The 25,201-nt window shown below is 38.7% G+C and overlaps 1 protein-coding gene and 1 long non-coding RNA gene across 7 annotated transcripts in view; one reads left to right on the forward strand and one right to left on the reverse strand.

Moving 5' to 3' along the window:
• The window catches only part of LOC106881986 (paired amphipathic helix protein Sin3a), a 163,094-nt gene extending 138,196 nt beyond the window's left edge, over positions 1-24,898 (reverse strand). For 3 of the 6 annotated variants that reach the window (XM_089366089.1, XM_089366082.1, XM_089366078.1), the window contains exons 1-2: positions 24,516-24,898; positions 21,512-21,615 (exon numbers count right to left, since the gene is read on the reverse strand). The gene's annotated coding sequence lies outside the window, so the exon portion shown is untranslated. Of the gene's footprint in view, positions 1-21,511; positions 21,616-24,256; positions 24,311-24,515 lie in introns of those variants that run through there. The other 3 variants (XM_089366087.1, XM_089366080.1, XM_089366076.1) reach the window with 1 other exon arrangement.
• On the forward strand, positions 871-7,393 carry LOC128249801 (uncharacterized). Its single transcript, XR_008265918.2, has 2 exons — positions 871-1,538; positions 6,569-7,393. It is a non-coding gene; the product is annotated as an uncharacterized LOC128249801 (long non-coding RNA).
• Positions 24,899-25,201: the final 303 nt, after the last annotated feature.

Raw genomic sequence — 25,201 nt, forward strand, 5'->3', positions numbered from 1 at the left:
TATATGAAACATTCAAACACTGAAATTTGAAGTTAGATGTCACTACTGTTCATATCATCTGTGGATAAATTCTTAATGTGATGATATCACCAGTAGTGGCATGGGTGGAACGCATGTATATATATAACATTCATACATACAGATACCACATTGAGTGTGTCTATGAAATGAAGGGGGGGACACCCATAAGTAGTTATGTCGATCAATGAGAGAGAAAGAGACAATCGCCAGGTTGTAATTAGAGAAAGAAAGAGACAAGAAGCGACAGAAGTTGGTTGGGGAAAAGAGAAAGGATAGTAATAGAGAGAACATGTGTATGTCGATTTTCTAGTCTTGATTATATGAAGAAGGAAAGAGAAGAAAAAAATAGATTGGGATGAAATGTCGTCTTGGGTGTGAGATTGTAATCTCAGTAAGAGTGAAAGGCTAATATAATAGAGAGGGGGAAGAGAGTTTAGTAGGGAAAGAGAGGAGGGAAGAGATAGACAGAAAGAGGTTATTGTGTGAAGTGGAGAGTGGTGTTGATGTGACAGAGAAAGAGAACGAGAGAGAGAGAGAAAAGAAATATAAAATTCCGGTTTGAGGACAAGTGGGAGGTAGCTATAAGACATGGTAAGAGATAAGGCGATAGAAAAAGACGGAGAGTGGTGTGTAAGAGGAATATGAGAGGGGGATGTAGTGGTGAGAGAAAGACAGAAATATGAGAGAGAGGTAGTGGTAAGAGGAAGACAGAGAAAGGTATGGAACGAATAACGTGTGCATGTGTGGTAGAGCGGATGTCTTTGTAGTTGTGTGACATGACAAACAGTTTTGATGATGGTAGGACAGATGGAGATTAGTGTTTGGAAGTAGAATATCATAAAAGTAGACTGGCTTCTTCTTGTCTAGGTATGACGGAGACACTTAATGCAGTGGTGGATCTTGTTAAAACCTCTTGAAGTATTTCAAATTTTCATCCGACTGTTTTTTTTTTCTAGAATTTAATAAAGAAGTTACATCAGTGAAGAAAATTTGAAATACTTCAAAGTGGTTGGACGCAATTTAATGCGATCCGTAGTGGTTGTTGCCATTTGACGCCAGCCTCATTATTTCACTCTGGTTGAAAACGCTCCAGCCGTGGCCATCCCATTTTACAAGACGGACAGTATATCTGGGACTGCGTTTTCCAGTGTGTTGCCAATTTTGTTTTGAAAGATGGTTGGGAATGAATTAAAGATTTGCTCTGCTATTTCGATCGGATAGAACGACCACGTTGGTTTCTTGTTGAAGAGGGGGGAGGAGAGAAGAGAGAAAGAAAGAGAAGGGGAGGGAATATAAGGAGGAAGAGAGAAAGTGGGGCGGGAGAAGAATAGCTTGAAGAAAGAGGAACAAGAGAGGATTAGGGGGAGAGGGCGAGATAAGAATATAACAGGGCGAGAGAGACAAGAGGGGGGGATTAGGAATGTGAGGATAAGTAAGAGGTTTGTTCTATGCATGGCAAGTAAGATATTTACCCCCCACATCAAACCTGATTAAGAAAACCTGATAAAAGTCGGTCTGTATGTAACTATCCTGTCTTTTTTTCTCCTTCAGACATATCTTGAATTACATTGAATTTGTCCATCAGTTTTTTTTCCCTCAAGACCGTCTGGCTGCTATTTCTAATAGCTGGAATAACCACAATAAGAGGTGCTGCAGTGTGGTTTTGGCATTATTTTTTTCTTCTTAAAATAAGACGTTAGGGTGTGATTTGAAGGAGATTTAGCCGCTATTTCTGGTATGCAGTGCGACTATGCAGCAGGTCTCGTCTTCGACCAGGTGTTGAAGTTTTAAATAACAAATCCCCCCACCCCAGTAAAACCCTCTTTGGGCCACCCGCCCATCACGATATCAAAAGTCGCACAAAATATTCGGAAATATTTTTACTCACAATGCAAAAAGCAACAGAGCAATAACGTGATTTAAGTATTAATGGTAGGTTAGTGAAGAAAAGGAAGGCGAGATCTCTATCAACCCGGTAAACCTGCTAGAAAATGCAGCCAAATCGCACATTATTGTTTTACAAAGTAAGACGGAGTGCATGGTATACTTTTAGATAAGGTCTGATGGATCAGGGCTGACCTGGGACAAAGTACCAACAATAAATAATAAGTCAGGCAGAAGCAAAAAGAATGAAACGAGAGTTCATTTAAAGTAACTATTACCATCTACCGTCTATTTTTTTCTTTCTCTTACTCTCAAAACGTGACTCCTAACGAAGGGCGTGTATACGTTTGGATGTGGCTTTTGTTATTTTTTTTATAAATATGAAAATGGTCAATATATATAATGAATGTAGCAACTAAGCGTGTAGAATCCGATATTTTTGCGCGCGCGAGTATAAATTAGGAGAAAAAGTAACAATAAAATAATAAATAGATTGCTTTCCCATACATATAGGCACATGTGTATGTATGTATGTACATGCATACAGCTATATTAATGAGAGAGTGAGATAAAGTAGGGTAGTAAGAGTGAGGAAAGTAAAGGTAGGAAAGAGAAAAGTAAAGATATCTACAATAGAAAGGGAGAGGAAGAGATAGAAAAAGCGTCAAAAGGAGGAATTACAGTTGCAGTGAGAGGAGGAGGAGAAAAAAAAACGATAATAATGTAGTAGTACGGAGTAGCGGCTACTACAGAGAAAAGAAATGCAGTAAGTAATGAAAGAGGGAGTAAAAAGAAAAATTAGACGGAAGTAATGTAGAAGGATGAGTAGAAAGGTATAGAAAAGAAAAGCAATAAAATAAGGAGAGAGAGAAGAAATATGATAAAGAATTAGTTAAACGAGAGTAGAAGGGAGAGGATCGCAAAAAAAGAAAAGAGAAGAAAGATAGTGAAGGAGAAGTGAAAAAGTGTGCAAGACATTTTCAATAGAAAACAGGAAATCGAGGAAGGGGAGGAAAGAGAAAAAGATGGTATAAGAGAAACAAGATGAAGGAAAAGGATAAACGAGTAGTGTATAATGAGAGTGTGGTGTGTGTAAAAAAAGAGAAAGAGAGTGAGAAGGAAAAACAAGAGGTAGAAAAGGGAGACAAGAGAGGAAGAAAGACAAAGAAAACATTATTACTATTATTGGTAGTAATAGTAGTAGTAGTATCAATTAAATCAACTGTGCCCTTTTTAGAAATGTTTAAAAAAATCATTCTTAGTCTTATTAGCGGATGTGGACGTCACCGAAGACTGGTTTTTAAGGATTCAGTTACTGCCACGTTATGGCTATGCTGTAAACAAATCATCTGTGCATGTTTAGCAAGAAATTGCAAAACCGTCATGTCGTCAACAAGATTATTTAGCTTCCAGCATGCCTTCTTCCTTCGACTTCAATTCGGGCTACCCAGGTTAAATGAGAGGCGTCGAAAGCTTCCAACCAGCTAAGTTGGAATTCGTTAAAACAAAAATTATTAGAGAGAGTGGGGGAAAGATGAAAGGAGGAGGTAAAGACAGACAGAAAAGCGCGTATCAAGCTTCTCCAGTGACTTGCAGGCGTGTCTATCAATCTATATGTCGTTACTAGGCGAGAACAGGAGGAGTTAAACAAGAATTTACTGCGTCTGCGGTTTTCGGGTGGCAAAGGGTTCGAGGACATATTGTCTGGCATATGGTAGGTCAAATAAGGTCAGAGAGAGAGTGAGACAGAAAGGGGAATAGAAATTTGTCTAGACAGATTTGGCACGTGTACACTTACATTCACTTCACGATCAACCTTACTCACACGACATATTATGTAGACAAATACGTATTATTATAAAATAGAAGTGGGGGGCAACATGAGTGCAAGAAAAGATTTCGAGTGTGGCTATGATATGGTACTGCCTTAAAGGGTTTAGTCGAACAAATCGACCCCAGTACTTATACTTCAAAATTGGTACTTCAACGTCACCTTAGAGGATGTAGAGAGGCTGGTAGAGGACCGCAAGCGCTGGAGAGTTCTGGTGGACCTGGTCGGCTCTATGCATGATGACCCCATCAAGCAAGAAGCACTTATTCTGTTGGTTCTCTATTGCTGAACCGTTAAGTTACGGGAACGTAAATAAACCAACACCGGTTGTCAAGCAGTGGTAGAGGACAAATGTATATACAAAATCACACACACGTGTATCTATCTATCTATCTATACGATAGGCTTCTTTCAATTTCTACCAAATTCACTCACAAATGCTTTGGTTAGGTCATGGCTATAGTATAGGACACTTGTTCAAGGCACTATGCAATGGGAATGAATCTGGAATCATGTGGTTGGGAAGCAAACTTCTTACCACACAGCCATGCCTGCCATGTTTGTTGGAGTTGAAGGGCAATTGCTGTGCTAATGATGCTTATTCAGACAGAAGCATGCACCCTCGTCTTCATAGATTAATAAAACAGACTGTCTTTTCTCTAATGCAGGAGTCACCAAACATTTTGCCATGGCGGGACAGATAACTGAGAGAATAACGAGCGTAGGCCGCATAATTATTTTGTTCAATACAACACAGTGAATTTGTTGGCACTCCGTCGCTTACGATGTCGAGGGTTCCAGTTGATTCGATCAACGGAGCAGCCTGCTCGTGAAATTAACGTGCAAGTGGCTCAGGACTCCACAGACAAGTGTACCCTTAATGTAGTTCTCGGGGATATTCAGCGTGACACAGTGTGACAAGGCTGGCCCTTTGAATTACAGGCACAACAGAAACAGGAAGTAAGAGTGAGAGAAAGTTGTGGTGAAAGAGTACAGCAGGGTTCGCCACCATCCCCTGCCGGAGCCTCGTGGAACTTTAGGTGTTTTCGCTCAATAAACACTCACAACGCCCAGTCTGGAAATCGAAACCGCGATCCTATGACCGCGAGTCCGCTGCCCTAACCACTGGGCCATTGCGCCTCCACACAACACAGTGAATACACAAAATATAAAGACAGCCAACATATTTATTTACCAAAAAGTTATCAAAGAAGGCGACGTTAGCAATAAGATAGTTATATCACACCCAGTGTGCACGTATCTGGATCTCACAAACTAAGCAGCAAAAAGGGTTGATGAGATTTGTGAAACTGGTGTTTGGCTTTTAAGATATCAATATTTACTTTGGAATTGCTGCATCCAACCAAGAGAATTGCTTTCAAAATGTTTGTCAGTCAACCTCATTTGATGTGCTGACTTCACATACTTCATTTTTGAGAATGTTTGCTCACAGACATAAGTTGTTACAAACATTGATGCCAAACCAAAGGCAAATGAACTCTCATTGCAGGTATTTACACAAAAGGTACAGTGCGGTAGTGGGCTGGATGAAGTGACCTCGTGGGCCAGATCTTGTCCATGGGCCATAGTTTGGTGAACCTTGCTCCAATGGAATGCCAATTATGTTGAGATTATTTCCTTTTCTTATTCAGTGATGGTTGCATTTGCCACCAAGTTTACCTTCTCTAGAAACAGAGAATATACTCTTTTACTTGTTTCAGTCATTTGACTGTGGCCATGCTGGAGCACCGCCTTTAGCCGAGCAAATCGACCCCAGGACTTATTCTTTGGAAGCCTAGTATTTATTCTATCGGTCTCTTTTGCCGAACCGCTAAGTTACACACACACATATATATATATATATATATATATACGATGGGCTTCTTTCAGTTTCCGCCTACCAAATCCACTTACAAGGCTTTGGTCGGCCCGAGGCTATAGTAGAAGACACTTGCCCAAGGTGCCACGCAGTGGGACTGCACCCAGAACCGTGTGGTTGGTAAGCTAGCTACTTACCACACAGCCACTCCTGCGCCTATATGTCAATAAATCAGGATATTATCTTGTATGGTATTTAATATACCTTCTTATGTGTTTTTTATATAAATTCACACCACTTGTCATTGCTCTTATGCCGTTATTTTTATGCGTGTGTGTGTGAAAATGTAAAGAATGCAAGACACAACAGCCATACCCTCTGTCAGCTCTTAGTTGCCATTTTTGTTCCTGTCAATGTCGTACAAGGATTGGCTTTCTCAGTTACCAAATAAAGGAATGAAATTGAAATACTTGAATCATCATCATCACTTAATGTCTGCTTTCCATTCTGGTATGGGTTGGACAGCTTGACGGGAACTGACAAGGAAGGCTAGGGGGCCACACCAGGTTTCATAGTTTGTTTTAGCTTGGTTGTCCTTACTAATGCTATCCGTTCCACAGAGTGTAGTGGGTACTTTTTATGTGGCACCATCACCAGTGCTATTTTATGTGACACCAGCACCCACACCAATGCTTTTTATGTGGCACTTTGGTTTTAGAATCTCAATTCCGTTGTGGTGGGCGGGTGTTCTTTAGTACAGTAATGTACCACATATCTCGCTCCTCTGTCATCTTCATAAAGTTTGGCATTTTCAGATTAGCCTTCAATACTTTGTCCCATGTATTCCTGGGTCTCCCTCTTCCACAACTTCCACAACTTCCACTTTAAATGAGAAATACTTTTATTGTGGTGATATATGTTTTTATTTATTTTTTTTTTGAAACCCTATTCTTCCTTTACAACTTTTGTTTATCATTTTGGAAATTTCAATAGATTTCTTTACCTCTTTTCAGACAAATGGTTGATGGAGTGCCAAGTTGAGAAAATGAATTTATCTGGCAACCCAATATGATTACATGTGTGCATGTGTCCACTTTTTCATGTCCACATGGGTTGGATTTCTGGGGTGGATTTTCTCTAGCTAGATGCACTTCCTGTTGCCAACCCTCATTTGTTTCTATGACACTTACACTTTTACATAATATCAAGACAAAGAGGTACTAACACACACACACTCACATTTATGTACAATGGGCTTCTTTCAGTTTCCGTCTACCAAATCCATGCACAAGGCTTTAGTTGGCCCAGGATTATAGTGGAAAACACTAGCCCAAGCCTGATACCCTTCTTGACACTAAACCTTGATTGTGTTTTAAGTAAAGGACCTCTTAATTCACAAAACTTCAATGGTAGGAAGCGAGTGGGCAGTTTATTGGCAGGAAAACACTTCAGGAACAAGATGAGTGTCATGGAAGCCAATGCAGATGTAGACGCACACACACACACATAAATGATGGGCTTCTTTTTCAGTTTATGTCAACCAAAGCCACACAAGACTTTGGTTTGTTTTGGACTACAACACAAGACACAAGACACATTGCAAGGTGCAATGCAGTGAGACTTAACCCGAAGCCCCATGGTTCAGAAGCAAACTTCTTGATGACACAGTAATGCCTGTGTGTGCATACACAGCGTATATGTGTGTATATATATATATATATATATATACACACACACACACATATATATATCTTTTACTTGTTTCAGTCATTAGACTGCAGCCATGTTGGGGCAGTCTTGGAGAATTTTTAGTCAAATAAATCAATCCCAATACTTTATTTTTTATGCTTTTAAGCCTGGTACTTATTCTATCGATCTCTGAAGATGAACTGCTAAGTTACAGGGACATAAATACACCAACACTAGTTGTCAAGCAGTGGTGGGACACAAACACAGATAGAAAGACATACACATAAATAAATATATACATACACACACACACATATATATATACATATATATATATATATATATACAATGGGCTTCTTTCAGTTTCTGTCAACCAGATTCACTCACAAAGCTTTGGTTGACTTGAGGCTGTAGAAGACACTCGCTCAAGGTGGCATGCAGTGGGACTGAAACCGGAACCATGTGGTTGGGAAGCAAGCTTCTTACCACACAGCCATGCCTGCGCCTATATATATATATATATATATATATATATATATAATACAAATAATATGTGAGTATATGCATATATACATACATGTATGTACATACCTACATCTACATGTATATATAGATGCATATCTGGGTACAGGACGTCACAAAAAAACATGGACAAAATGAAAAACAGAAAATAAACAAAGCACGGAAAACAAACAGGCCACATAGAGAACATTTCCTTCATCAGCTGCCCCTATTCTAAACTAAGCGTTTCGAAGAATATATATATATATATATATATATATATATATATTGTAGGTGATGGCATGGCTGTGTGATAAATTGTAAATCCAAAAGAAAAAAATAACAACAAAACTACAAAGGATTCCGCGGTACACGTGTTTCAAACTCTACATGTGTATAATATAATATAACATAATATAATATGTGTATAATCTACAATGTAAAGCTATCTTCAGCCGCAAAAATTATCTCTCTCCCAGGAAATTATACCATCTCGACGTTGAAGTAAGAAGAAATGTGTGATGTAAGAGGTGAAGATCCTTTCGGTATTTTGTATAGTACTATATCTGGTATAATTCTCCACCCGGACATAATCTCTCCGGTCCTTCGAAAACCTTCCATACCTTGCGACGATTCGAAGGACCGGAGAGATTATGTCCAGGTGGAGAATTATACCAGATATAGTACTATACAAAATACCGAAAGGATCTTCACCTCTTACATCACACATTTCTTCTTACTTCAACGTCGAGATGGTATAATTTCCTGGGAGAGAGATAATTTTTGCGGCTGAAGATAGCTTTACATTGTAGATTATACACATATTATATTATGTTATATTATATTATACACATGTAGAGCTTGAAACAAGTGTACCGCGGAATCCTTTGTAGTTTTGTTGTCATTTTTTTCTTTTGGATTTACAATTTATTCCTTCACCGCAACCACTAGCTGGAATACACAGGTGCTTACAATTGTCAAGTATTACCTCTAATTTTCAATTTACCTATATATATATATATATATATATATATATATATATATATATAAAAAAATTTATTTGTCCATTTCATTTGATGCTAGTGTGTGTTAATTCATATTAGCATAGTTTAAGCAATAGGTAATTAAGGCAAGATTTTTACAACCAGATGCTCTTCCTGTTGACAAACCTTACCTACATTACAAGTAAAGAAATTTTATTTATTCTGGAGAAATCTGTAAGTACAGAACTAGCAGATGATTTGTTGGTACAGGAAATGTCATCAAAAATATCACGGGTTGCAGCCCAGCCACAAATGGCAACATCATCATTTGTAGTCAGAGTTCACCATAAATACACACACACACACACATGATGGGCTTCTATCAGTTTCTGTCTACGAAAATGTCTCACAGGCTTCAGTTGGTTTGGTGGGATTGTAGAACATGATTTCCCAAGATGCTACATAGGATTGAACCCAAAATCACATGACTGAGAAGGGAACTTCTTGATCACACAGCCATGCCTTCACCTACAAAATATATATATATATATATATATATATATATATATATATATATATATATATGTTCCATATATATATCTTTTATCTGTTTCAGTCATTAGATTGCTGCCATGCTGGGGCACCACCTTGATTGAGGAACTTTTTAGTTGATTGAATTGACCCCAAGAAAAAATTTTTTTTTAAGCCTGGTATTTATTCTACTAGTCTCTTTTTGCTGAACCACTAAGTTACTGGGATGTAAACAAAGTGTTGAAGGGAAAACACAGACACAAAGACACACAAACACATGAATATGACAAGTGCTTCTTTCAGTTTCTGTCTATCAAATTCACTCACAAAGCTTTGGTCAACCTGAGGCTATAGTAGAAGACACTGACCAGAGGTATCATGCAGTGAGACTGAACCTGGAACCGTGTGGTTCGGAAACAAGCTTCTTAGCCACATCTCTCTCTCTCTCTCTTTATATATATATATATATATATATATATATCTATATATCATCATCATCGTTTAATGTCCGTTTTCCACTCTGCCATGGGTTGGACGATTTGATTGGGGAACTGGCAAGCCAGTAGGCTGCGCTGGGCTCCAATCTGATCTGGCAAGGTTTCTACAGCTGGATGCTCTTCCTAATGCCAACCACTCCAAGAGTGTAGTGGGTGCTTTTTACGTGCCACCGGCATGGGAGCCAGTCAGGGGTGGGTGGAGGACTGGCATCAATCACGTTTGGATGGTGCATTTTGCATGTTACTGGCATGGGGAGCCAGTCAGGCAGCACTGTCATCGTCCCACGCTTGAATGGTACCGATTATGTGCCACTGGTATGGGTGCCAGTCAAGCGGCACTGGCAACGGCTACAACTACAATTTCCATTTTGATTCCAATCTTGATTTGCTTTTGACTTTTGATTTTACTTGACTCAATAGATCTTCTCAAGCACACTATATATATATATATATATATATATATATATACACACATATATATTTACACCGTCTTGAAGGGTTTTAATTGAACAAATCAACCCCAAGACTCATGGTTTTAAAACCTGGTACTTATTCTATTGACCTCTTTTGCTGAACTGCTAATTTATGAGGATGTAAACACACCAACACCAGTTGTCAAGCAGTGGTGTGGGAGAAATGCAGAGACACAGATATATATATATATATATATAAATGACGTGTTTCTTTCAGTTTCCATCTACCAAATCCACTCACAAGGCTTTGGTTGGCTTTAGGCCACAAAATTGCGACTTAAGATGTATAATGGAATTGCAGGTAGCCTGACAGATAATGAAAATTTCATACATAGCAGATGAGCAGGAATAGTTAGAAATAAGAACAATAACAAAATGTTTTTTTCCCCCCAAAAATACAGAAGTCACCATGGGTGACCTATATAATGGTGGTTACCTAGGTAACTTAATTATCAGCAGTATCCAGGTTACCTAATTAACTGCTGGGAGGTGGAAGCTCAGAAAGCACAGTAGCCAGAGTAAGAACAGGGTGGAAAAAAAATTCAGGGAACTAAGGGGTCTCTTTCTTCTGAGTAAAGGGCAATGCATGATGCTTCGGTGTATAACGTGGAGTTGAATAATAGCAAAAGAGTGGCATTCAATGTGGAGGATGTGCACAGGATGGAAAGAAATGAGGAAAGCATGGCCTACATAGGCTGTAAACATTCTCTCTCTCTCTCTCTCTCACACACACACAGAGATAGATATATGATGAGCTTGTATTTCTTTTTTTTTTTTATTGCCCACAAGGGGCTAAACATAGAGGGGACAAACAAGGACAGCCAAAGGGATTAAGTCGATTACATCGACCCAGTGCGTAACTGGTACTTAATTTATCGACCCCGAAAGGATGAAAGGCAAAGTCGACCTCGGTGGAATTTGAACTCAGAACGTAACGGCAGACGAAATACCGCTAAACATTTTGCCCGGCGTGCTAACGTTTCTGCCAACTCGTCACCTTGTATTTCTGGCATACAAGTTGAATTTTTCAAACCAAAAATTCCATGTGAAATGCAGCACGATTAGGAAAGGTAGAGGTAGAGCTTGTGCCTGAATGTTTACATTGTGTACTACATTGATTTGTATGCTGGAAAAATGGTATGTAATGTTGGTGTGAATGAACAATGAAGTACAAATGAGCTGAGAGAAAGACTGCAATACAAAAGGAAATCAGATGTAGTGTGCAAGAGGAGAAAACTGTACAGATAATATAGATAGATGAGTGATGTGTGTGAACGATGGCAGTTGGGGAGCTGGCAGAAACATTAACACGCTGGGCGAAATGCTTAGTGGTATTTCGTCTGCCGCTACGTTCTGAGTTCAAATTCCGCTGAGGTCGACTTTGCCTTGCATCCTTTCGGGATTGATAAATTAAGTACCAGTTACGCACTGGAGTCGATGTAATCGACTTAATCCGTTTGTCTGTCCTTGTTTGTCCCCTCTGTGTTTAGCCCCTTGTGGGCAATAAAGACATAAGTTGGGGATAGAAATGGCAAGCATTAGAGATAGTTGTTGCATGCAAGAGACAAGACCACGTTGGCATGGACAGGTGGGTGGTGATGGTGATGTTAGTGGTAGTTGGCCTCTCTCTTGTTCAGTGACAAGGAATCAGTTGTTTGAACAACAGAATAACCTGTTCCATCCAGGTCTGCAATAGAAGACACTTGCACAGGGTGCTATGCAGTGGGATTGAACCCGAAACCACGAAGTTAGGAAGCAAACTCCTTAACCATACAGCCACACCTGTACCTACACACACACACACACACACATCCTAGCTTCAGCCAGTGGGAGAAAATTAAAATTAATTTAACAATATAGAAATATATAACTAAATTAAGCCTTTAGTAGTCACATTATTTTCTCAAAAGTAATGCTTTTTTTTTTAATTCACATTGTTTTGAATTAATCATGCATTATTTTGTATTTTGTAATCATGCATTATTTTGTATGTTTGAGATTTTGATGAGCTAATTGTTAAATTTTGGAATGGTGTTGTAGGGTTGGTGTGAGAGTCCAGGTCTGACGAGTTTGACCATAAAACAGGCAGAATATTTTGGCCAGATATGGCTGGCTGAAGGGTTAAATCTATATTGGCTGAGGACTGAACTAGTAACTGAATAGAAGGAAAAAGGACCAGAAACCTCCAGAACTGACACATACACACTTAACTTTGAATAAATAATGTTGTTCCACTCTATTTAACACCATAGACTACTTTTGCTGTTTAATTGTAATTCACACTCGGGTGAACATAATCATATAGGTGTATTGAAGGGTTTTAATCATTTTAGTCAAATAAATCAAGAACAGGACTTACTGTTGAGCCTAGAACTTATTCTATCAGTTTATTTTACTGAACTGCTAAGTTATGGGGATGTAAACACACCAACACCGGTTGTCAAATGGTTATGGGGAACAAACAGACACAAAGATACACACACATATATATGACGGGCTTCTTTGAGTTTCTATCTACTAAATCCATTCACAAGGCTTTGGTTGGCCCAAGGCAATGGTAGAAGGCACTTGCCCAAGTTGCTATGCGATGGGACTGAACCCAGAAGCATGTGGTTGGGAAGCAAGCTTCATGACATACACACACACACCATCATCATTTTAAGATCCACTTTTCAATGCTTGCATTGGTCAGATGACTACATTGAGGTAGATACTTCTTTTTTTTTTTTTTTTTTGCAGCTGGATGACCCTTGCTTTCATCAACCACCACTTGGAAACAAGTGAGGTAATAGTTTTCCAGTCCACTGACCAAACAGCCCAGACTCGTATTATGCAGAGGACTGGAAACAAACAACACAGGCTGAATGAACTTGTTGTTTATGAAGATGACACATGTCAAGACTTGCTCTTATGGTGGACTGCAAGGAAATGACACTGTCAAGAAGCCATTATTACACACACACAATGATGATTATATTTGTATATATATGTTTATATATCTTATTTCTTTATTGCCCACAAGGTCTAAACACAGAGGGGACAAACAAGGACAGACAAAGGGGTTAAGTCAATTACATCGATCCCAGTGTGTAACTGGTACTTAATTTATCGACCACGAAAGGATGAAAGGCAAAGTCGACCTCGGCAGAATTTGAACTCAGAACATAACGGCAGACGAAATACCGCTGAGCATTCCGCCCAGCATGCCAACATTTCTGCCAGCTCGCCGCCTTTATATATATATATATATATATATATATATCTATATCTATATATATATATATATATGTTTATATATCTCTCATACATACATATATATATAGTTTATGTATATATATAAAGCATATATATGCACATACACACACACACAATGAGCTTCTTTTGGTTTCAATCTTCCAAATCATCTCAGAAGACTTTGATTGGCCTGAGGCAATAGTACAAGACACTTGCCCAGGGGGAAATGCAGTGGGATTGAACCTGAAATCATGCATTTCAGAAGGAAACTTCTCAACCACACAGCTATACCTGCACATCCACACAGCTATCCACCCTTATGTATCTCTATATCTTCCTCCCTCCTCTGCTTTTACTCATCATCTACTGCTTTATCTATCATCCCTGAGCCATTTTCAGCTTTCTGTCTCTGTCTCTGTCTCTCTCTCTCTCTCTCCTTGCTGTCCATGCCCAATTCTGATACTTCCTATCAATATTTTCCCATGACCAGACATGTTTTTAAGGCAGACTGGAAATAAAGATGACACCTTCCATGATACTGACTCTTGTTTACAGCGAACATGCTATTGTCAAGTAAGGTGACAGTAACAAGTGGTAGTCTTCTATAAAAAAAAAAACAAAAAAACCTTGCACCTGGTAGACGAAATTTCGAGGCATAGTCATTGATAATCAAACTGCCTACAACAGATAATAAAAGCTATGAATACACAAAACGTATAGGAACGCTCATATTTATGCACGTAGACAACTAACACACTGAATCAGCATAGCGTCAAATGTTTGTTTCCATTACGTTCAAAGGGCAGTAACTCTGTTAATATCCTTGCCTGAAATTGCATCCTATTCTAACAAAAAACAATATTGCACTGGCGCTGTTTATTTCTCATTCCGTTTTTAATTGGTGTTCTTTGATGAGACAATTATATTTTGATAATGTGACTACTGAAAACAGGTACTCTTCATAGAAGACACTTGCCTAAAGTGCAATGCAGTGGGACTGAACCTGGGACCATGTGATTGAGAAGCAACCACATGGTAAGATAAGAGAGCTACTCCAGAGTTATTTGAAGAGTACATGTGTTTGTGGAATACTCAGTCATTTACATATTTATTCAGTTGACTGAACATTTGAATCTTCACTGTCAAATGACAGTGGTCGTCTGCTGTCACCAGCACCAATAGCAACGAATCACCTCTTATCTGATGTAGTAACCCACAGTTTGTTATCTATTTCAAGTAGAATTGTTAGTTGTAACTTACTGTTGTTAGAAGCTACACACCCTTACATTATTGGCTACACTACAACACTCGAGATGAAGGAAAACCACTCTAACACTAATCTAATATGGCAGTACTTTTCCTTTTTATCTCCTACACAACATTTGAGCAGACACCTATAATATTTTGTGTGTGTTTCTCGCACTTTGTGCCTGTTGAGGCTGAGCGAAATGAAAGAAAATAATTAAAATAAAGAAACCAAGAGTAACAACAGAGTGAATGATCCATCTTGATCACATGCATAAAGGTATTTTTCTCGTTCTATATTTAAAAACGTGTGTGTGTGTGTTGAATGTATATGAAACAATGGTGTATCTAAGACCGCGTACACACATGAACAAACATCTTTTATCTATTTCAGTCACTGAAATGTGGCCATGCTGGAGCACCATCTTGAAGGCTTCAGGACAACAAATCAACTTCAGTTCCTTTTTTTTTTAAAGTATGATCTTATCCTCTCACTTTCTTCTGCCGGATCACTATGTTATGGCGACATAAACAAACCAACACCAGTTGTCAAGCAGTGGTGGGATAAATGCAGAATACCACACAAATATATACATACAGGTGTAGGAGTGGCTGTGTGGTAAGTAGCTTGCTTACGAACCACATGGTTCTGGGTTCAGTCCCACTGCGTGGCACCTTGGGCAAGTGTCTTCTACTATAGCCTCGGGCTGACCAAAGCCTTGTGAGTGGATTTGGTAGACGGAAACTGAAAGAAGCCCGTCGTATATATGTTTATATGTTTCTGTCTCTGTGTTTGTCCCCCCAACATTGCTTGACAACTGATGCTGGTGTGTTTACGTACCCGTAACTTAGCGGTTCAGCAAAAGACACCGATAGAATAAGTACTAGGCTTCCAAAGAATAAGTCCTGGGGTCGATTTGCTCGACTAAAGGCGGTGCTCCAGCATGGCCACAGTCAAATGAGTGAAGCAAGTAAAAGAGTACATGCATACATGATGGCCTCCATTCAGTTTTTGCCCATCAAATCAACTTAGGAGATTTTGGTTGACTTATGGGTATAGTTGAAAACATGGCAGAATTCTGGTTTAAGCACCCCATATAATCAACCCCTTAAAATGTTTTTATTTTTCGGAATTTTCAGAAAATTTTTTGAAAATTTGTGTTCTACACCCGAAAATTCATACGATTATGACAAAAAAAAAAAAAAAAAAAATATGGATAGTCTGAATTTTTTGCTTAAATGCCAGCAATGGACCACCCTTGGGTGCATCATCATTCCACTAAATGTGTTGTTTGGGAGAAGAATATTGAAAAACATCAATACATGTCACAGTGATAAAGAAACGAGGAAGGTACCAGGTGGTCGTGAGACGTACTAAAAATAACAGCTAAATCACCCTTAAATCACATAAAAAAATTTGTTTTTCCTTTTTTCATAATCGTGTGAATTCTCGTGTGTAGAACACAAATCCGGAAAAATTTTCTAAAAATTGTTACAGGGTTAGCTGGGACGCTTAGACCAGAATTCCGTAGTGAAAACACTTGCTCAAGACACTACACAGTGGGGCTATAAATCCAAGTTCACATGATTGGGAAGCTAACTTCTCGATTGTACAGATAGGAAATTTCAAAGTTTCACTGGGTATGTGGTTTATTAAAGCCATCATTATGAATAGGCAGCATAGCCAGCGGAATTTCGGTATCAAAAGAATTATAATAAACATTAAGGTAAAGGAAAAGACCCCCTTCGATCATGAATGACCATGGGATTGCACCTAGAAAGTTACCCTCCGAGGTACAAGTCCAGGCAAGGTGGCAAGGTTGTCTTATGGAAGACCAGCAGTCGCCCACGGTTGTGAAACTGACGCTCTAACTACTGAGCCATGCGCCTTCATTAAAACATTAAATCTCACAGAAGAAATAAAAGAGATATTAAAATGAACGACGAGACAGTAGTCCAAGGGAGATAACAACGTACTATCTTTAGAAATGACTTTTCATAAAACTACCAGAGTTACTTCCCTTGGATCCATAACCCTATATTGATTTCGAAACATTAATTTGAGCGCGAATGGCTGCTTGGGTCAACGTCCTAACTAGGATATTGATAATTTTCTGATGTCAGCAGTAGAGCAATTTCTCTACAAATCAAGATACTAAACCTTGAAATGCTCCAGTCTACCTAGCTGTGAACAGGTGTAGATTGTTAATTGTGTTCGTTTTTTTAAGACGGTTAAGCAGTGAATATGCAAACGATGCGCCGCGAAAATATCTGTTTGTAACAAAGGCAGAAGACCAGAAATTTGGCGGGAGGGATTAATGCATTAAATATAGCCAAGTAGTGGAGTGACAGCCTACTTTAATCGTCACTGGAAGGTTGAACAGCAAGGTTAAACACGGCAGAATTTGAACTCAGAATGTTAACGAACCTCAATAATAATAATACTATTTTACTTGTTTCAGTCATTTGACTGCGGCCATGCTGGAGCACCGCCTTTAGTCGAGCAAATCGACCCCAGGACTTATTCTTTGGAAGCCTAGTACTTATTCTATCGGTGTCTTTTGCCGAACCGCTAAGTTACGGGGACGTAAACACACCAGCACCGGTTGTGAAGCGATTTGGGGGGGGGGACAAACACAGTCACACACATACATACATACATATATATATATATACATATATACGACGGGCTTCTTTCATTTTCCGTCTACCAAATCCACTCACAAGGCTTTGGTCGGCCCGAGGCTATAGTAGAAGACACTTGCCCAAGGTGCCACGCAGTGGGACTGAATTCAGAACCATGTGGTTGGTAAGCAAGCTACTTACCACACAGCCACTCCTGCACCTATATGATTATATTCTTGAGCGAGTTTAATATTTATGATGAATTTATTATCTTTGATGGGTGTGTAGTATGTACTTAGCACACCCACAATACATGACTCTATGTCATTGACACTAACAAACAGGGCAGACATTAACAGTCACTCCCTAAAACTAGATTGTATCCAGTTTAAACAAAGGTTAAACCGTAACCGACTCTCTGTTTATCTATTTCTCTCTTACAAATCATCATCATCATCTTTTAACATCTATTCACCATACTGGCATGGGTTGGTCAGTCGAACAGGAGCTGGCCGGCTGAAGAGCTGCTCAGGCTCCAGTTGTCTGTTTTGCCATGGTTTCTATGGCTAACACCAACCACTTCACAAAGTGGGTGCTTTGACATGGAACCAGTACAGGCATTTTTACATGGCACTGGGGCCTGCTAATCACATCGACCCCAGTGCTCAACTGGCACTTATTTCATCAACCATGGAAAGACAAAAGGCAGAGGTTAACCTCAGAGGCATTTGACCTCAGGACACAATGGGTCAGAAGAAATACTGCTAAGCATTTTGTCTTAAGTGCCAATGATTCTACCAGCTTGCCATTTAAAAATAATAATAATAATAATTAATTCGTTTTATTGGCCACAAGGGCTAATATCAATTAAAGACATATAAGGACAAAGACAGGACGAAGGTTACAAAAGGTTTTGTCCGAAAAGGTAGGAAAGTTCGTCTAAACAGAGGAAGAAAACGGAGAAAGATATAACGAATAAATAGATAAATAAATAAGTAGAACTCCCAAAGGGGGAGGCGCTTTGAAAAAGGAAAGGTTACACGTGGAAAAACCCATAAAACCACAGGAGCCTGGTCAGAAAAAATAAGAAAGGGGTATAGAGCCCTTTCTCCTTATAATAATAATAGGCAGCCATACTTAGATGTGATGAGCTGAAAATAAATTATTATTAAACAATTGAAGAAATAACTGAGATGTAGTCATTAAAAAATTAATAAAAATTACTTTCAGAAAGAGTATGGGAGAGAACTCTAATATTCCAGTTGATTAAATTAAACAGAGATATGCAGGAATGGGGGTGATGGGATGAGGATGAGAGTTTTGGTAGCTATGGCAACAATGCTGGACATATTTCAGTCTTATTAAGCCTCTTCAGAAGCTATTTCATCCCCAGCTCCACTCCAACATTTGCTGACACTCTGTAAGGTTCAAGGGAAATCCACAATGGTGTACTACACTTTCATCAGGGACAGGGCTTCTACTGTACTCAGACATCCCGGATCACATCAAGAAAAGGGCTGATGGCACTCCATCACAATTGAACTGAGTCTAACTTCTCTTTGGCCCACAGACAAGCTCTATCCACTGTTTTTTCAAAGCTGGCTGGCCCTGTACCCCTCCACCATTCATTTTCCCTAACTATGCCCAGTCCTTCTTTCCCACCCCAAATTAACCCTCGCCTCAACTGGAATCTCCTTTATGCTAATGCTCTTCCTGCAGGTATGGACCTGCAATAGTTTAAACAGTCTTGGACAGTCTGCAAGGGGCATTGGCTCAATGCCTTTATTCAAACCCAGTATGCACAATAAAAAAAAAAGGAAAGAAAAATACACTTGTGTGGCTGTGTGGCAAGAGGTTTGCTTCCCAGCCACATGCTTCTAGGTTCAGTCCCACTGCATGACACCTTGGACAAATGTCTTCTACTATAGCCTGTGGCCAAGCATCCTTCTTATATACACATACATACATATATATGTAGAGAGATATACAGTAATGCCTAATATATGAGTTAATTTGTTCCTGGAGACCACTTGTAAAGCAGAGCAATAATTTTGCATAGTAGCAATGTTATAAATCGAAATTTGTTCTCAGAAAAATATTTTACCTATAAAATTTATGATACTTGTAAATAAATGGCAATAAAACAACAGTAGAATGTAAAGAATATTTTATAGAAAGTAAAAAGAATATCAAGATCGTTTATAATAAAAAATATTACCATCATAATTGTTTTCTGAATCACTGTCACTTGCACTAGACTTGCACACACCATCACTTATAGATGTGATTGCCGATTCACAAGCACTTGTAGACAGACTTGCTGATTTCTTTTCAAAAAACAAGTCTAGAGTTGTTTGCTTAGAAGAAGCTTTTTTTCACTTTCTATAAATGTCTCAGTAACATGCAGAAGCATTGGTTATGGTAGTAGAAACTTTTGCACTACATTCAAAATGTGGATCTTGTTCTTGAGAAATAAAACTTGTAAACCCAGAGTCTTGTAAAGCGGGTCCTTGTAATGTGAGGTATTACTGTACTAATATTTTTGGGTGTACCTGTATGTATACAAATAGGTTGTTGCCAACGATGTTTGGCAGCTACACCTCCCACAATAAAGCACCAAGAAGTCCTCTTACCGACCAATAAACCTTACTGTTAACCAGCTGTATAAATTACAGTAACCTGCATTGAACTCTGAGGAAGGAGTGGTTGGCTTAAAGTTGGGGATTGAGGAGATCAGAGAGAGAGAGCAGGTCCTAGTAGCAGAGCTGCATGGTTACTCATACAAATGTTATTCAAAATTATTATCTGTTTATACTATATCCTGTTAATAAGCACTGAATGTTTAGTAGAATCTCTGTGAACATTCAATTTTGTTTGAGTACATTAAATAGGTTTTGGGTACACTATATGTTATTTGAATACACTAAATGTTATAAATTATCCATCACTCAGTATAGTTCCTATGAAATGACAAACTGACACCATTATGCCTCCACATCCATTTCACTACTGGTTCAACACTTCTCACTCCACTCCTGTGAGATGAACAAGGTCAAAGGTCATATTAGCAGGTTATATTTATAGGCACAGGTATGGCTGTGTAGTAGTTGGCTTGCTTCTCAAGCATATGATTTTGGGCTCAGTCCCACTACGTGGCATCTTGGGCAAGAAAGAAGCCTGTAATATATATATATATATATATATTTATATATATATGCTGGCATGGGTTGGATGGACGATATATATCTATGTGTGTATGTCTTTGTGCCTATGTCTGTCCCCGCTCCCCGCTATCATTACACAACTGGTGTTAATGAGTTCACGTCCCAGTAATGTAGCGGGTCGGCAACAGTGAGTAATAGAAAAAAGTACCAGACTTAACTAAACATAAGTACTGGGATTGATTCATTTGACTGAAAATTCTTCAAGGCAGTACTCCAGCATGGTTGGGGTTTTAATGACTGAAACAAGTAAAAGGTAGTGTAACAATAATCCTTTCTACTATAGCTGTAAGTCATGAAATTTTAAGGGGAGGGGCTGGCCGATTAAACTGACCCAAGTGCACAACTGGTACTTATTTCACTGATCCCGAAAGGATGAAAGGCAAAGCTGACCTTGGCAGAATAGGATCTCTGAACATAAAGACAGACAAAATGCTGCTAAGCATTTTGCCTGGCATGCTAATGACTTTTTTTTTTCTACTCTAGGCACAAGGCCCGAAATTTTTGGGGCGGGGGCCAGTCAATTAGATCGACCCCAGTATGCAACTGGTATCTAGTTTATCGACCCTGAAAGGATGAAAAGCAAAGTCGACCTTGGCGGAATATAAACTCAGAACGTAGAGACAGATGAAAAGCTGCTAAGCATTCCGCCTGGCGTGCTAACGTTTCTTATTTCTTTATTGCCCACAAGGGGCTAAACACAGAGGGGACAAACAAGGACAGACAAGGAGATTAAGTCGATTACATCAACCCCAGTGTGTAACTGGTACTTAATTTATTGACCCCGAAAGGATGAAAGGCAAAGTCGACTTCAGCGGAATTTGAACTCAGAACGTAACGACAGATGAAATACCGCTAAGCATTTCGCTTGGTGTGCTAACGTTTCTGGCAGCTTGCCATGCTAATGATTCTGTCAGTTCACTGTAAAAATAATGCAAACATGCTGACTCACCTTACCCAGACCGTTCAATATTACACAGATGAATCAGAATTTCTGTCACCAATGGTTGTTTCAGCAACATTCACCCAACAAATTTAACATATTTGATCAGCAACAAAACCTGTCAAAGAGTGGAGAAAATGCAAACACTTAGAGGTAAGCGTAAGGTAATATGCAGATCTACCCCCACCAGTTTATACAATGTCATCATTGTTACTTTGACCGTCCACTTGGGTAAATTTTCTATGGCCTGAAACCCTTCCTGGTACCAACTCTAGTCTAAGTGTATACATATGTGTGTGTATAGTATTTAATATTTAGCAGAAGCAACAGAGTGACAAGGACTGGGAGTTCTGTGTGTTGGCACTTATCAAACTTCATTGCTTCAACTAAATATTAATAGAATATACATATACACACATTTTCAGTTCTATTTCCCATTTGCATCACCATACTTGTATGTACACACAAACATACATATATATATCTATACTCTTTTACTTGTTTCAGTCATTTGACTGCAGCCATGCTGGTGCACCGCCTTTAGTCGAGCAAATCGACCCCAGGACTTATTCTTTGTAAGCCTAGTACTTATTCTATCGGTCTTTTTTGCCAAATTGCTAAGTTACGAGAACGTAAACACACCAGCATCGGTTGTCAAGCGATGGTGGGGGGGACAAACACAGACACACATACATATATATACGACAGGCTTCTTTCAGTTTCCGTCTACCAAATCCACACACAAGGCTTTGGTCGGCCCGAGGCTATAGTAGAAGACACTTGCCCAAGGTGCCACGAGGTGGGACTGAACCCAGGACCATGTGATTGGTAAGCAAGCTACTTACTACACAGCCACTCCTGCGCCTATTATCTATCTAACTATCTCTATATATTATATATATATATATATATATATATATAAATGCAGACATGGCTGTATGACTAAGAAGTTTGTTTCTCAACCACATGGTTTCAGATTCAGTGCCCCTGTGCAGCACCTTGGGTAAGTGTCCTCTAATTATAGCTCCTGGCTGATCGAAGCCTTATGAGTCGATTTGGCAGATGGAAACTGAAAGAATCTTGTCACATACACATATATATATGTCTTTGTGTTTATCTCCCACCATTGCTTGACAACCAATGTTGGTTTGTTTACATCTCAGCAACTTAGTGGCTTGGCAAAAGCGACCGACACAATATCGGATTTTAAGAAACAACTACTGGGTTTGATTTGTTCCACTAAACCCTTGAACAAGAACCTCAGGTACAAAAAAGGAATCGCATAGAAACAACATAACACATCCACCCAATTTACAAATAAGTCACAAATTTTATGGAAGTAGCTACTAAGATTAATTAAAATGAGTTAATTACTGCTTCATGATATATAAAATTAGTTTTATATGTATATCAGCAATCCTTTGATATTGGTATACATCATTCACCCACATAACCATCCCTCATGACATAAAGAGGCTAAATTAGAATAAAGGGTGAATGACGTCGTCTCCTCATTCAGACACTCTTTAGACCAATACCGAAGGGGTGCCTATATATTTTATAAACAATAAAACACTGCACCTCGTAATTCTTGTAGACATCCCGCGACTCCACACATGGTGTAATAATACTTTGAAACAATGAGGGAGCCTGTGATTAGTAAGACTAATTAAACTAAGTCAATTACTGTTTTGTAGTGTTTTTTTTTATGAATAATAAAACAATACTTTAGAATTTTTCTAGATATTTTTGGAGTTCAGTATATCGTTTCTATCTTGTTTTGTTCCGGAGCTTGTTTACGAAACATTACCGAATTCTTACCGTATTTTATCGTCAAGTGCTCGTAAAATAACAAAGATAATGGCCTTAAATGTTGGCACAGGACCAGTAATTTTAGGGGAAGGTGGGGGGCAAGTCGATTACATCGATCACAGTACCTGATTGATAATATATTTTATCGACTCCGGAGGGACGAAAAACAAAATTGATCCCGGCGTGATTTGAATTCAGAACATAAAGGAGCCGAAAGAAACACCGCTAAGCATTTTCGTCCGACGCTCTCACAGTTCTGCCCAGCTGGAATAATTGTTTCAAATTCAAGCACAAGGCCAGCAATTCCATAGGAGAAGTTTGTTGATACTATCGTAATCAGACTGGTATTTATTTTAAGGATGAAAGGATAAAAGGTAAAGCCGACCTCGGTGCTATGTGAACTAAAGAAAGTAAAGAGCCAGAATAGCTCAAAGCTATGGAGGTTGTAGCTGATCAGACCAGCAGGATTATTTCATCGGTACTTTTGTTCGCCAAGATATTTTCAAACATTAAGTGCAATGTCTCATCGTGTAGAGTCATATTTAGTTTCTTACAAAATCAAATAAAAATATCATTTCGTCCACATCACAAAAAATACTAATATTAAAATAGGACCCTGCTAAATTTCTTCCAACCACTTGAAGTATTTCAAATTTTCAGCAGATTACAAAAAATAACGAAAAACTCATCAATGTAGAAAATTTGAAAAAGTCTGAAAAATTTAACAACATTCTTTAATTATATTACAGATCGTTTTGCTGTTACAATTTCCTCTTCCCGCCACCTAAAAATTATTCCCGATTTTAAAATAAAAGCATCTCGTTTACTTAGACAACGTCTAAATAATGGATCGTGAATGGTAAATTAATTAAAGTAAACAAAATAGCAAAAATATTTAGGTTAATTAATAATATATAATAAAAATGAAAGTAGAAATCTGAACTAACCTGTAAACAATAAACAAACACAACACAAACTGATGAAGTTGAGCTCTTCTGTATGCATGTGATTACAGAAGAGCGTCAAACTCCTGCAGGGAGATGACTCTCTTCCGGTTCTATCAGAATTACAACGTGAAAGCTTATTGGGGCTTATTTCGATTTTTTTTTTTTTGTAAATTTAATCTTTTGTTTATTTACAAGCATTTTTACGGAAAGAAAAGCGTTAAAAGTATAAATGATAAAATTATCGATAAAACCACCTTACCAAGGAAACAAAGAAACAAGAAAAGGCGGAATAAAGCAACAAAAATATGGGTGGCGGGAGAGCGTAGCAAATTGTAAATTCCAGACCGAATGACATGAAGACATCCAATTTAACTTGCTCGTATTTTTCAGGACATATCCTGGATTTAGGCGTCAAAATTTGCGTACAAAAAGAATTTAAAAAAATTTTTCAAGAGCCTGGAATTTTAGTTTATAACAGTTTGAAATCATATTTGAATTCTTTTTTTTCCGCGGTATGAAACGTTGGGACATACCAGCAGATGGTTCTTACACCATTTTGCATGTAGTTATAGAAGGCGATTTAGCTTACATCTGGCCTCGTTCTGGTATGCAGTGTTGACAAATCACAAAAAATGACGAAACATCGATCTCTATCTCTCCCGAATGGGGCCTGATGCAAGTTATCGCGCTTGTTCTATGACTTCCAGGTCTTTTAACACCAGATACATCGAGAGAATATATTCTCTTACGCCTTTAAGCGCAGCCTACCCACGAACTAGCAAAACACATACTACATACGGTGTACCCAGTGTAAGCTATGGACACACGAGGTGCAGTCGATTAATGGGAAGGTTATCAGAGAAGATAGTTTTCGTATGTGGAAGATGCACAGGATCCATAAAAAACTTTAGAGACTGAGGAAATTGATTCTCTCAAACGTCCTGG

Source organism: Octopus bimaculoides, chromosome 18, assembly GCF_046866305.1.
Source record: "Octopus bimaculoides isolate indiv1 chromosome 18, ASM4686630v1, whole genome shotgun sequence".
Classification (NCBI taxonomy): Eukaryota; Metazoa; Mollusca; class Cephalopoda; order Octopoda; family Octopodidae; genus Octopus; species Octopus bimaculoides.